The sequence below is a fragment of the Amblyomma americanum genome, chromosome 1, assembly GCF_052857255.1.
Source record: "Amblyomma americanum isolate KBUSLIRL-KWMA chromosome 1, ASM5285725v1, whole genome shotgun sequence".
In the NCBI taxonomy this organism is placed as follows: Eukaryota; Metazoa; Arthropoda; class Arachnida; order Ixodida; family Ixodidae; genus Amblyomma; species Amblyomma americanum.
In genome coordinates, this window is record NC_135497.1 from 73,889,731 (window position 1) to 73,894,755 (window position 5,025).

At 50.5% G+C, this 5,025-nt stretch overlaps 1 pseudogene; it reads left to right on the forward strand.

The window, feature by feature from the left end:
- The first annotated feature begins 1,570 nt into the window (after nt 1-1,570).
- Nucleotides 1,571-3,544, forward strand: LOC144106482 (uncharacterized; annotated as a pseudogene).
- Nucleotides 3,545-5,025: the final 1,481 nt, after the last annotated feature.

The following is a 5,025-nucleotide window of genomic DNA, read 5'->3' on the forward strand; positions in this document are numbered from 1 at the left end:
GGCCTAGTCGCGTTCGACTCGTCAATTTGCAGCATTCCATCTTTTTAATCAGTTCGGTGCCCTTCGCCGCGTCTGGCTTGTGGAGTTCGCGTTTGATAATTGGTTTTTTGGGGTAAGGAAATGGCGCAGTATCTGTCTCTTATATCGTTGGACACCTGAACCGCGCCGTATAGTCCTGTTACAAAATTTTGGGAATACCTAGAATGGTGGGGTTCATTGTTTCAGCTTTTTAGGCGCGACTTTTGCGGCTATATTTACTCTATTTAATGATCTATAATAAGAGCGCAAATTCATCGTAACTACACAAAGTGTCACCGTCAAGATTGTTGTTCGCTGACGTCGCGATTGGTCGCCTTTTTTTAGTGTTTATTGAGGTTTCCGCCATTAGAGGGCTGCACGTCGAGGGCGCTTACTGGCCGATGCGCTTACTGGCGCCACTGGTGTTTGCTTACTAGCCGCCGGCGGGCAGCCCTTGCGTCATGAGTAGACCCGAAGGCGCCGTGCTGTGAGGCCGCATCTGCGGTGAGCCGCTGCAACGCGAACGCCTAGTCCTGTATAGGTATGTTAGGCTTAAATGTTCAATTCCTCTTGGGAAGTGTTCGTAGCTAACTTCAACGAATTTTACCTTTGTACAATTATCATTCTTGCTTTAGTCAAGTATTTGGTCATTTTTGATGGGTTTTTGTGGCATTTTTGCAGGATTCTTTTTCAGTCGTGCGCTTTTTTCCTCGGGAAGACCGTTGATAGTTCTACGTCATGGCTTTTTTTTTTGAAGCTAGACTGCCGTTCTGAAGTATTTTTAACACTTCCGCGAAGTGGAATACCGTTCTCGTCTCAATGAGGTATATTGTTTATTTTTACGACACTTTCCCGACAACTGCGTTCGTGCCGACCGTTGACGGACGCTCCTCGCCGCAACTGTTCCGTGCGGTAAATGCCGAGTTTTCAGCTTTCCTGAGCAGCCGTTTTGGAATATTCAAAGAAATTTGGCCTAGTCGCGTTCGACTCCTTAATATGCAACATTCCATTTTTTTAATCAGTTCCGTGCCCTTCGCCGCGTCTGGATTGCGGAGTTCGCGTTTGATAGGCCAGTTACAAGATTCTGCGCAATATCTAGAATGGTGGGGTTCATTGTTTCCGGACTTTAGGCGCGAGTTTTGCGGCTAAGTAAAAATTTGTACGTTAAGTTGCCCGGTGGAAATATTTTCTGCGGAAGCCAATATGGCCATTCGAGTGCACATTTGCATGAGGGAGGCGGGGAGGCCAGCTTAATGACGGAAGACAGGCGTGGCGTCTTGTCAACCTGGCGTTCGCCATTATTAATTATCCCCAGGCCGCACGGACTTGCGACGAAAGTATTAGGCCCATGTTTTTTTTACGATTGGGTTTGTAATTTTTGACGCCCACACTGACGTTTGGGTTGGCTTCCTTTGCAATTTTGACGTGAATTTGAGGATTATGTGCTTTCAACCAGTTTTACAGCTTGCTCCGCGTCGTGGCAGATTTGAGTGCCGCATGGCTGTTCTACGGGTGGGTGTCGCAATTTTTTTCCTTTGCAGCCACGCAACCACTTCGGACGAAGATGGGATCCCAACAGTTCTGCCTGAAGTGGAACAACCACCAGTCGAACATGCTGGCCGTGTTCTATCAAATGCTGTCTAACGAAGCGCTGGTGGACGTTACGCTGGCGTGCGAAGGTCTCTCGCTGAAGGCGCATAAGATGGTCCTCTCCGCCTGCAGCCCCTGTTTTCCAGCGCTTTTTGCCGAGAATCCCTGCAAGCACCCTATTGTGATACTGAAGGACATGCGCTACGTGGACATGAGGGCGATAGTCGAGTTCATGTACCGCGGCGAGGTAGTCGTGTCGCAGGAAGATCTCATGGCGCTCCTCAAGACTGCCGAGACTCTGAAGGTCAAGGGTCTCGTGACCAGTGCGGACGGTGCTGCGGACTCTGTACCCGTGGGTTCGCCGCGTGCCGAATCTCCGCCGCTCAGTAAACGAAAGAGAAGCCGCCGGCCTCGGCGGCGCTCACCTAGCGACTCCAACAAGAGCGACTCTGAAGACGCTCCGCCGGCGACGCGTATCAAGGTGCCCGATAGTCCCGAAATTATTGACGACGGTAGTATGTCTAGTGATCACATGACCGACCCTCACACCGCGTCTCCTGCGAGTCGGGCTTCCAATGTGGCGTCGTCTATTGCCGTGCCTTCAGGCGCTCGTCACGGTTCAAGTGGTCAGGCCAGCATCTCTCAGCATATTCAGGACTCGATTGGTGACGACGTGGGGGAGGGCGACGATGCAGACCTCGATGTGGAGCCTTTGGACGTTATGAAAGAATCTGCGACGACCGAGATCGTAGGTGACCTCTTGCCGCTGTGCTCCCCGTTTAAGAGTATGTGCCCGTAACGATTGCCAAACATGCTCTTAGTTCTTACGATACGCCTTTTTTTTATTTCTTATCAGGTTCCAGTGTTCCCGGACGTTGCCTCGTCGTCACAAGCACTAGGGGACGAGTCACAGCAGTCTCATCACACAGGGTCCACATCCGGCAACTCTGCACTTGTTCCTGCTCAACCTTCATTGCCTTCAGACATTCCTATCACGAGTCAAGGTAAACAAAGTTTTGCTTAAGTTTCTCGGCCCTGTTACTGACACCGCCTCGTAACTTGTCATTTGCAGTAGACATCGAGCCGTCGCCAACATGTTTAACACCATACGATGACAAGACCATAGCACCTGTGGTCGCCGCTCCCATGCCGCCGCGTCATCCGGCGACGGCGCGTCCACCTCCATGGCGGCCACGGACGCGTCTGGCGTTCCTGCTATCGCCGGCCCGTCCGGTTATCAGCAGTCGACACAATCTCATGGTACGTATCCCGTCCCTGACCACCCAAGCCACCTCCACCTTTCTTTCTGCGTCACGTTTGCCCCACGGTGATCCTAGCCTCTGTGGGGATTCGGGGTTCAGCTTTGCTTGCAACGCCGGGGGCTGTGCACATGCCACGATTGCATCGGGCCCCCCTGAAACCCGGTCTCTGGTTAAGCTACCCTCTCTTTGGGCGGTAATTTCACTCTGAAAAGCTTTGTTCTCATTTCGTTCTGAGACCACTGTTTATTTTGTAACTCTGCTAGGGAGCTGTTAGACTCAATGTTTTGCATTTTTCTGTGTCGCCATACTCTGTACAAATTACACAGCAGTAAAGTTATTTTTGTCTGCTGCTTCCCGCACGGAGGCTTCCCAGAAGACGTCCAGTCATTTGTCGGGTGTCATGTGTCGTTCAATCATCGGCGCTTAGTCCCGATGCGCTTTCGGTTTTCTGGATCCTGGAGCCGCCCTGAACAAGGTGCGTTCGCGTCCTGGTTTTCTGAGGGTGCCTGGCCACGTCACTTCTAGCCTGCGGTCTTCACTCGTTCGGTTTTCGCGTCGCGCGCAATTTTTGCATCGTGCGATTGGTTCAAGCATCAGTGAAGACTCCTCTTCGATTGCAAGTTTCGCTCAGTGCCCTTTGACGTTCAAAGCTTTTTTTAATTTTTGTAGGTTAACTGCTCGGGTCTTCGGGTTTTAATCTTAACTGTGGGTTCTAAATGTGCTTGTATTGCTCTGTATTTGCCATGTACAACATGAAATAAATGGGGAACTGGTGGGGTTTCTAGTGTTCTTACACGATTTTGACACGGGGCGAACAAATGTGAATGGATGCTTGTGTGCGCGTATGTGTGTGTGTGAGAGAGAGAGAGAGAGCGCATGGCTGCAAGATTCCCAACACGAATAGTTTCATTGCTCGTCTCTGTACACTTCACTACACATGGAATAGCGGTTGTCAGACTAGTGCCACTAGAGCAGCCAGCTTCACTAGTCATTAGTTCGGTTCGATCGCCAGGCTTGCGCTTCGTGTCAATGACTGGTGGATTTGGCCGTAGAGCACATTGCACGCAAACCCACTACACACGTAGCAGCAGTGGGGGATGGGTGGGTGTCCCTTGTTGGGGGTGGCAGGTGTGCAGGTGCTGTGGCCCGTGCAGCGGACCTTGGTTTCCACGAGCAAGCTGCCAAGCGTCGTTATGTTCAAAATAAAACTTATTTCTTTGCATTCTGTGTACTCCTCCCTGGCATTTGCGTGAACCCTTTCGGGTTTGCTGTTGTGCGAGGACTTAGTCGCGCATTGCAGGAGCTACGGAGTTAGAGACTTTAGACTCCAGTACCCTTTTCAGAGAAACAGCAGCTTCTGAGAAGGAAAGCCGTGCCTTGTATACCCTGCCTCGACGTTTTTAACTCTCCGAAACACGTGTCATGAGTTCATATTCGAAAAGAACATGCCATATTGTAAGAATGGAGAAGTGTGCAATATCGGAGGAAAGAAAAGATCTATAATTTTAATTTGTCACTGAAAATCGCCTAAAATCTTGCGGTGAAACCTTGCCATTATTCGTGTACCCACCAAGTGGCCGTACCTCGGTGGGGTGTCTTGTCTGAGCATCTCGTTTGGAGCGGTAACCACGGTCTACTAGACCGGAGCGCGGACGAAAAGGTCACGTGAGTGATGTGCCGTGCGCGACAGCAGACCAAGCAGATGGACAGGAAAGTTCCAGGATCCCCCAGGTGGTCGAATTCATTCCTGAGCCCTCCACTACTGCGTCTCTTTCTTTTTCCACTCGCGCCTTTATCCCTTCCGTTGCGGCGCGGTTCAGGTGTCCGCCGATGTGAGACACATACTGCGCCATTTCCTTTCCCCAAAAACCAATTTTCAATTTTCACACTTTCCTCTTGAGGAATAATGGTAAACTGCCATTCGTGATCTGAGAGAACCTGCCATATGCCCTCCACCCTATTCTTATCCCTCTAGTATGATCCGGATTATACTCCGTTTCATACATCAGGTGCAACGCTGTGAAAGGTACGGAAGTAGTCCGGACGGGAAAATAAAAATCTAGATTACCTGAGCTAATCCAGGATATACAAAGCGAAAGATATTGGCGTTCACTGTGTTCGTTGGCGCTGACAATGTTCTAGACGGCGATGGCTT